A 9,068-nucleotide genomic window follows, 5' to 3' on the forward strand; every position below is an offset into this window, starting at 1 on the left:
TCCGTTTCAGTTCCAACACGGCTTAGATCTCGGGACGCACCTTAATACTAGCGACGTTATGAAAACACAAGTCCAAATGTTCCTCTGAGAGTGTAATTTCTTTCATTGCTGGTGCTGATTGAATGAGAAACTAACGAGCGAACTGATCCAAACCATGATTCAGCACCTCTGCTGCCAATTCTCGCACTTTGAATAACGACAGACAGCTTCCAAATGAGGTCTTTCAGATACGACTTTGGGCTACATTTGACAGACAGACTAGTTCAGGAATCCGTGGTGTACTGTGACACCAGCGCGTCAGCTTCTTCCCTGTCTTTGAACCGGCCTGCCTGCACAAGGAATGCAAATGCGGTACTGCTTTTGGTGGAAGATTCAGAACGCGGTAACTACACTCTGAAGCAGAATGTCATATGATCAGACCCAGGTTGGAGAAAAACTTTACAATGCTTTGCAAACTAATTTAATGGAATTGCATCACATTTCACAAAGAGAGCAGATTTGTTCGAGCATTTTCGAAGGCAGGTTTGCAGATGGGATAGCAAGCAAGAAAGCTCCGTTCTTGTCAGTGTAAAAGGCTGCAAATGAAGATCAAAGCAGTTTCTGTCCAGTTTCGAACGGGGGACTTTTTGCGCGTTAGTCGAATGTGATGACCGCTACACTACAGAAACTGGCCTCAGGCGCGCGCCTTGTGGCTATGTGGCATCCAGCACTGGAAGTTGAAGCCATTCTACGGTTCACCTTTCTTTTTCCAATAGCTCGTTGTTATCCTGGGTAATTGACATCTTGAAAAAGTTAAAAAAAAATAGACGTGAAATTTGTGACAAAATATAGACAAGGATGTCGTCAATGTTCGGACTGTAGAGTGAAGTGGAATAGGCTGGGACAACTTTCCCGGCAGCATAACGGCTGCGACATGATTTTATGGAAGGGTTGTAAACTGAGTATTTACGTGTTTTACCCAAGCTAGGGTGAGTTGGAAACTCGAGAGCATAGGTTTAAGGTGAGTGGTCAGAAATTGACAAAGGACCCCGAGGCACATTTCCCACCAACAAGGTTATGGGTGTATGGAATGAGCTACCAGAGGGAGTGGGGGAGGCTATTACACTCAGAAAATTGCAATGGTAATCGGATGAATTTCTGGAATACGATGGGTTTTGAGGGATTGAGGCCAAATGCTGTGGAACGGGACTTGTTTCATTTTGGTGATGTGGTGAGCATGGATGAGATACACCGAAGTATCTGTTTCCACGCGGTGTACCCCAATAACCTTGTGTTGCTTACACCGGTTTTAAAGGATTACTTTCTAGCGGAGCTTTCCATCGCAGTCTGTGGCACAATCATTTAGTCTGTTCGACTGGAAAGGTAGTGTTGTGAAACACTGCAGAAACAAACGACTTCCTTACTTTTGCTCCGACTGACCATACTTCGTGAAATTTTCCCAGATCCTCAGTTGAGGATTTTTGCTGCTGGAAGTTACCGCAGAACCCGTGTTAAATCGTAACGTATTGAGCGAATCGCAAACAGAAAGCATTTAACACGGAACACAATCAAAGCTGGCATAGCTAATGCATATTCAGACACAGCGAAGCATGAACGCTAAATGTGAGAGAGTCCGAGGTCAAGAGGCATAAAGTAATCTCACAACTAACAACAGGGCAATTCCAAACTACTCTTTCAAACATACTGCAGCCTTAGTGCACCACCACTTCCCAGACAATGCTGAAAAGAGAGAAAGAACGAATATCATAAGTATGGGCCATAAAAAAAGTGAATTTCAACAATCACAGTCTCGATGAGATTACTTTTCCCTTCAGATGTCTCCAGGACGGAAACGATGGAAATGGGAGAAATTCAATGACATATTCATTGGAACGATTTTCCATTCGCCAGAAAGCCAAATAACGATGAATCGACTCACCGCAGGACTCTGTTTCACAACAGCGATGAAATAACAGTCTCCATTCGGTTCCAGTAAAAACTCAACTTGCCTGCAATGTAAAGCGAGAGTCGAAGCGATTACCATCACGACAGCAGAGAAATGTTGCAATGGTCAACACGTTTCCATACCACAGTTAAATACCCGGGGGAATCCAGGCAGCGGGGATCGAAGCAGCATTTTAACAGTGCTGCGGCGATGGAGTTGATCAGCTGAAATAGCAGTGGTGGGATTCGAACCCACACCCCTTTCAGGACTGGAACCTGGATCCAGCACATTAGACCGCTCGGCTTGTAAAAGGCTGCAATTGAGAACAAAGCAGTTTCTGCCCAGTTTCGAACTGGGGACCTTTCGCGTGTAAGGCGAACGTGATGACCACTACACTACAGAAACCGGCCTCTGCCGGCCGCGCTGCGGTTCTCTGGCACCCAGCACTGAAAGGTGAAGACATTCTCCGTTTCACCTTTCTTTTTCCAACAGCTCGTTGTTATCCAGGGGAATTGACATCTTGAAAACACTGCAGAAACAAACGATTTCCTTACTTTTGCTCCGACTGACCATACCTCGTGAAATTTTCCAGATCCTCAGTTGAGGATCCTCCATGGTCCCTCTCCGACTCGCACAGCTGCTGGAATGTGCCCGGCTACAATGTCAATTTCGCAGCAGATAATGAAAGCCCATCAATCCGGACAAAAATCAATAGTAAGCTGAGTCTATCTTCTCAGACTCTTTCAGCGACAAATGTATCTGTGACTGCGTGAGAATATATGTTCGGTTATGATTTGGTCAAATCACCATGAGCTGCTTGACATTACGTCAATTTCGATTCTTGCTTTGCTGAATGATTTCACCCATTGCTCGAAACAGGACAACTTTCACATTTACACGGAACACGAAACACACCGGACTACAGGGAAAATGCACAAAGCTGAGCAGGCCGTGTTCCACATCATACCGTGCAGCATCGTTTCAGTCACTGTGTCTGTTCGAGATGTCACTTTCCTTGCCTTTTACCTTAACCGTGCCATTCACTGCAGAGATGTCCACACCTGGACATGAGCCACATCGATTCCGACTGAGTTGGAAACCTGTGTGGGAATCGACAAGGAGCGACTCAATACATTTTGCTAAACTCCATGGTGCTTATTAGAAATGCAGTTTCTGTCCAAGTCAATCGAAAAGGCAGTTTCTGAACAGAGTAACAGAAGTTACTGCTCACCCCACCCCCACTCCGGGAGAGGTGCTAACTGCCCTTGAGTGCTTTTTGTTCTCGATGTGAAGAGCTCTCACACATGAGTCACCTTCACGTCTCTTGCTGCTGAGTTACTTACAAAGAAGGAATTTCAGCAGAGCTGCAACTGCCTCACTTTCCCACTCGCTCTCCCCGTTTACAGTTTCCTGCTCGTCAGTGATTTAAAGAAAACCAAAAGGATGCGATGTCATTCTGTAGCCTCTCTGTCGATTCCTCCGTTTAAGTTCCAACACGGCTTAGATCTCAGGACGCATTTTAATACTAGCGACGTTATGAAAGCACAAGTTCAAATGTTCCTCTGAGAGTGTAATTTCTTTCATTGCTGTTGCTGAATGAATGAGTCACTAACGAGCGCACTGATCCAAACCATGATTCAGCACCTCTGCTGCCAATTCTCGCACGTTGAATAACGACAGGCGGCTTCCAAATGAGGTCTTTCAGATACGACTTTGGGCTACATTTGACAGACAGACTAGTTCAGGAATCCGTGGTGTACTGTGACACCAGCGCGTCAGCTTCTTCCCTGTCTTTGAACCGGCCTGCCTGCACAAGGAATGCAAATGCGGTACTGCTTTTGGTGGAAGATTCAGAACGCGGTAACTACACACTGAAGCAGAATGTCACATGATCAGACCCAGGTTGGAGAAAAACTTTACAATGCTTTGCAAACTAATTTAATGGAATTGCATCACATTTCACAAAGAGAGCAGATTTGTTCGAGCATTTTCGAAGGCAGGTTTGCAGATGGGATAGCAAGCAAGAAAGCTCCGTTCTTGTCAGTGTAAAAGGCTGCAAATGAAGATCAAAGCAGTTTCTGTCCAGTTTCGAACGGGGGACTTTTTGCGCGTTAGTCAAATGTGATGACCACTACACTACAGAAACTGGCCTCAGGCTAGCCTCTTGTGTCTCTGTGGCATCCAGCACTGGAAGTTGAAGCCATTCTACGGTTCACCTTTCTTTTTCCAATAGCTCGTTGTTATCCTGGGTAATTGACATCTTGAAAAAGTTAAAAAAAAATAGACGTGAAATTTGTGACAAAATATAGACAAGGATGTCGTCAATGTTCGGACTGTAGAGTGAAGTGGAATAGGCTGGGACAACTTTCCCGGCAGCATAACGGCTGCGACATGATTTTATGGAAGGGTTGCAAACTGAGTATTTACGTGTTTTACCCAAGCTAGGGTGAGTTGGAAACTCGAGAGCATAGGTTTAAGGTGAGTGGTCAGAAATTGACAAAGGACCCCGAGGCACATTTCCCACCAACAAGGTTATGGGTGTATGGAATGAGCTACCAGAGGGAGTGGGGGAGGCTATTACACTCAGAAAATTGCAATGTTAATCGGATGAGTTTCTGGAATACGATGGGTTTTGAGGGATTGAGGCCAAATGCTGTGGAACGGGACTTGTTTCATTTTGGTGATGTGGTGAGGATGAATGAGATACACCGAAGTATCTGTTTCCACGCGGTGTACCCCAATAACCTTGTGTTGCTTACACCGGTTTTAAAGGATTACTTTCTAGCGGAGCTTTCCATCGCAGTCTGTGGCACAATCATTTAGTCTGTTCGACTGCTCACGGGAAAGGTAGTATTGTGAAACACTGCAGAAACAAACGACTTCCTTACTTTTGCTCCGACTGACCATACTTCGTGAAATTTTCCCAGATCCTCAGTTGAGGATTTTTGCTGCTGGAAGTTACCGCAGAACCCGTGTTAAATCGTAACGTATTGAGCGAATCGCAAACAGAAAGCATTTAACACGGAACACAATCAAAGCTGGCATAGCTAATGCATATTCAGACACAGCGAAGCATGAACGCTAAATGTGAGAGAGTCCGAGGTCAAGAGGCATAAAGTAATCTCACAACTAACAACAGGGCAATTCCAAACTACTCTTTCAGACATACTGCAGCCTTAGTGCACCACCACTTCCCAGACAATGCTGAAAAGAGAGAAAGAACGAATATCATAAGTATGGGCCATAAAAAAAGTGAATTTCAACAATCACAGTCTCGATGAGATTACTTTTCCCTTCAGATGTCTCCAGGACGGAAACGATGGAAATGGGAGAAATTCAATAACATATTCATTGGAACGATTTTCCATTCGCCAGAAAGCCAAATAACGATGAATCGACTCACCGCAGGACTCTGTTTCACAACAGCGATGAAATAACAGTCTCCATTCGGTTCCAGTAAAAACTCAACTTGCCTGCAATGTAAAGCGAGAGTCGAAGCGATTACCATCACGACAGCAGAGAAATGTTGCAATAGTCAACACGTTTCCATACCACAGTTAAATACCCGGGGGAATCCAGGCAGCGGGGATCGAAGCAGCATTTTAACAGTGCTGCGGCGATGGAGTTGATCAGCTGAAATAGCAGTGGTGGGATTCGAACCCACACCCCTTTCAGGACTGGAACCTGGATCCAGCACATTAGACCGCTCGGCTTGTAAAAGGCTGCAATTGAGAACAAAGCAGTTTCTGCCCAGTTTCGAACTGGGGACCTTTCGCGTGTAAGGCAAACGTGATGACCACTACACTACAGAAACCGGCCTCAGCCGGCCGCGCTGCGGTTCTCTGGCACCCAGCACTGAAAGGTGAAGACATTCTCCGTTTCACCTTTCTTTTTCCAACAGCTCGTTGTTATCCAGGGGAATTGACATCTTGAAAACACTGCAGAAACAAACGATTTCCTTACTTTTGCTCCGACTGACCATACCTCGTGAAATTTTCCAGATCCTCAGTTGAGGATCCTCCATGGTCCCTCTCCGACTCGCACAGCTGCTGGAATGTGCCCGGCTACAATGTCAATTTCGCAGCAGATAATGAAAGCCCATCAATCCGGACAAAAATCAATAGTAAGCTGAGTCTATCTTCTCAGACTCTTTCAGCGACAAATGTATCTGTGACTGCGTGAGAATATATGTTCGGTTATGATTTGGTCAAATCACCATGAGCTGCTTGACATTACGTCAATTTCGATTCTTGCTTTGCTGAATGATTTCACCCATTGCTCGAAACAGGACAACTTTCACATTTACACGGAACACGAAACACACCGGACTACAGGGAAAATGCACAAAGCTGAGCAGGCCGTGTTCCACATCATACCGTGCAGCATCGTTTCAGTCACTGTGTCTGTTCGAGATGCCACTTTCCTTGCCTTTTACCTTAACCGTGCCATTCACTGCAGAGATGTCCACACCTGGACATGAGCCACATCGATATCAACTGAGTTGGAAACCTGTGTGGGAATCGGCAAGGAGCGACTCAATACATTTTGCTAAACTCCATGGTGCTTATTAGAAATGCAGTTTCTGTCCAAGTCAATCGAAAAGGCAGTTTCTGAACAGAGTAACAGAAGTTACTGCTCACCCCACCCCCACTCCGGGAGAGGTGCTAACTGCCCTTGAGTGCTTTTTGTTCTCGATGTGAAGAGCTCTCACACATGAGTCACCTTCACGTCTCTTGCTGCTGAGTTACTTACAAAGAAGGAATTTCAGCAGAGCTGCAACTGCCTCACTTTCCCACTCGCTCTCCCCGTTTACATTTTCCTGCTCGTCAGTGATTTAAAGAAAACCAAAAGGATGCGATGTCATTCTGTAGCCTCTCTGTCGATTCCTCCGTTTAAGTTCCAACACGGCTTAGATCTCAGGACGCATTTTAATACTAGCGACGTTATGAAAGCACAAGTTCAAATGTTCCTCTGAGAGTGTAATTTCTTTCATTGCTGTTGCTGAATGAATGAGTCACTAACGAGCGCACTGATCCAAACCATGATTCAGCACCTCTGCTGCCAATTCTCGCACGTTGAATAACGACAGGCGGCTTCCAATTGAGGTCTTTCAGATACGACTTTGGGCTACATTTGACAGACAGACTAGTTCAGGAATCCGTCGTGTACTGTGACACCAGCGCGTCAGCTTCTTCCCTGTCTTTGAACCGGCCTGCCTGCACAAGGAATGCAAATGCGGTACTGCTTTTGGTGGAAGATTCAGAACGCGGTAACTACACTCTGAAGCAGAATGTCATATGATCAGACCCAGGTTGGAGAAAAACTTTACAATGCTTTGCAAACTAATTTAATGGAATTGCATCACATTTCACAAAGAGAGCAGATTTGTTCGAGCATTTTCGAAGGCAGGTTTGCAATTGGGATAGCAAGCAAGAAAGCTCCGTTCTTGTCAGTGTAAAAGGCTGCAAATGAAGATCAAAGCAGTTTCTGTCCAGTTCCGAACGGGGGACTTTTCGCGCGTTAGTCAAATGTGATGACCACTACACTACAGAAACTGGCCTCAGGCGCGCCCCTTGTGGCTATGTGGCATCCAGCACTGGAAGTTGAAGCCATTCTACGGTTCACCTTTCTTTTTCCAATAGCTCGTTGTTATCCTGGGTAATTGACATCTTGAAAAAGTTAAAAAAAAAAGACGTGAAATTTGTGACAAAATATAAACAAGGAAGTCGTCAATGTTCGGACTGTAGAGTGAAGTGGAATAGGCTGGGACAACTTTCCCGGCAGCATAACGGCTGCGACATGATTTTATGGAAGGGTTGTAAACTGAGTATTTACGTGTTTTACCCAAGCTAGGGTGAGTTGGAAACTCGAGAGCATAGGTTTAAGGTGAGTGGTCAGAAATTGACAAAGGACCCCGAGGCACATTTCCCACCAACAAGGTTATGGGTGTATGGAATGAGCTACCAGAGGGAGTGGGGGAGGCTATTACACTCAGAAAATTGCAATGGTAATCGGATGAGTTTCTGGAATACGATGGGTTTTGAGGGATTGAGGCCAAATGCTGTGGAACGGGACTTGTTTCATTTTGGTGATGTGGTGAGGATGAATGAGATACACCGAAGTATCTGTTTCCACGCGGTGTACCCCAATAACCTTGTGTTGCTTACACCGGTTTTAAAGGATTACTTTCTAGCGGAGCTTTCCATCGCAGTCTGTAGCACAATCATTTAGACTGTTCGACTGGAAAGGTAGTGTTGTGAAACACTGCAGAAACAAACGACTTCCTTACTTTTGCTCTGACTGACCATACTTCGTGAAATTTTCCCAGATCCTCAGTTGAGGATTTTTGCTGCTGGAAGTTACCGCAGAACCCGTGTTAAATCGTAACGTATTGAGCGAATCGCAAACAGAAAGCATTTAACACGGAACACAATCAAAGCTGGCATAGCTAATGCATATTCAGACACAGCGAAGCATGAACGCTAAATGTGAGAGAGTCCGAGGTCAAGAGGCATAAAGTAATCTCACAACTAACAACAGGGCAATTCCAAACGACTCTTTCAAACATACTGCAGCCTTAGTGCACCACCACTTCCCAGACAATGCTGAAAAGAGAGAAAGAACGAATATATAATAAGTATGGGCCATAAAAAAAGTGAATTTCAACAATCACAGTCTCGATGAGATTACTTTTCCCTTCAGATGTCTCCAGGACGGAAACGATGGAAATGGGAGAAATTCAATAACATATTCATTGGAACGATTTTCCATTCGCCAGAAAGCCAAATAACGATGAATCGACTCACCGCAGGACTCTGTTTCACAACAGCGATGAAATAACAGTCTCCATTCGGTTCCAGTAAAAACTCAACTTGCCTGCAATGTAAAGCGAGAGTCGAAGCGATTACCATCACGACAGCAGAGAAACGTTGCAATAGTCAACACGTTTCCATACCACAGTTAAATACCCGGGGGAATCCAGGCAGCGGGGATCGAAGCAGCATTTTAACAGTGCTGCGGCGATGGAGTTGATCAGCTGAAATAGCAGTGGTGGGATTCGAACCCACACCCCTTTCAGGACTGGAACCTGGATCCAGCACATTAGACCGCTCGGCTTGTAAAAGGCTGCAATTGAGAACAAAGC

At 45.2% G+C, this 9,068-nt stretch overlaps 2 non-coding genes across 2 annotated transcripts; both read right to left on the reverse strand.

Annotated features, from left to right (window-relative positions):
• Nucleotides 1-2,256: 2,256 nt before the first annotated feature.
• trnav-uac (transfer RNA valine (anticodon UAC)) lies at nucleotides 2,257-2,329 on the reverse strand. Its single transcript has one exon. It is a non-coding gene; the product is annotated as a tRNA-Val (tRNA).
• A 3,336-nt stretch (nucleotides 2,330-5,665) lies between these two features.
• trnav-uac (transfer RNA valine (anticodon UAC)) lies at nucleotides 5,666-5,738 on the reverse strand. Its single transcript has one exon. It is a non-coding gene; the product is annotated as a tRNA-Val (tRNA).
• Between the last annotated feature and the right edge of the window lie 3,330 nt (nucleotides 5,739-9,068).

Source organism: Hemiscyllium ocellatum, unplaced genomic scaffold (assembly GCF_020745735.1).
Source record: "Hemiscyllium ocellatum isolate sHemOce1 unplaced genomic scaffold, sHemOce1.pat.X.cur. scaffold_826_pat_ctg1, whole genome shotgun sequence".
NCBI lineage: Eukaryota > Metazoa > Chordata > Chondrichthyes > Orectolobiformes > Hemiscylliidae > Hemiscyllium > Hemiscyllium ocellatum.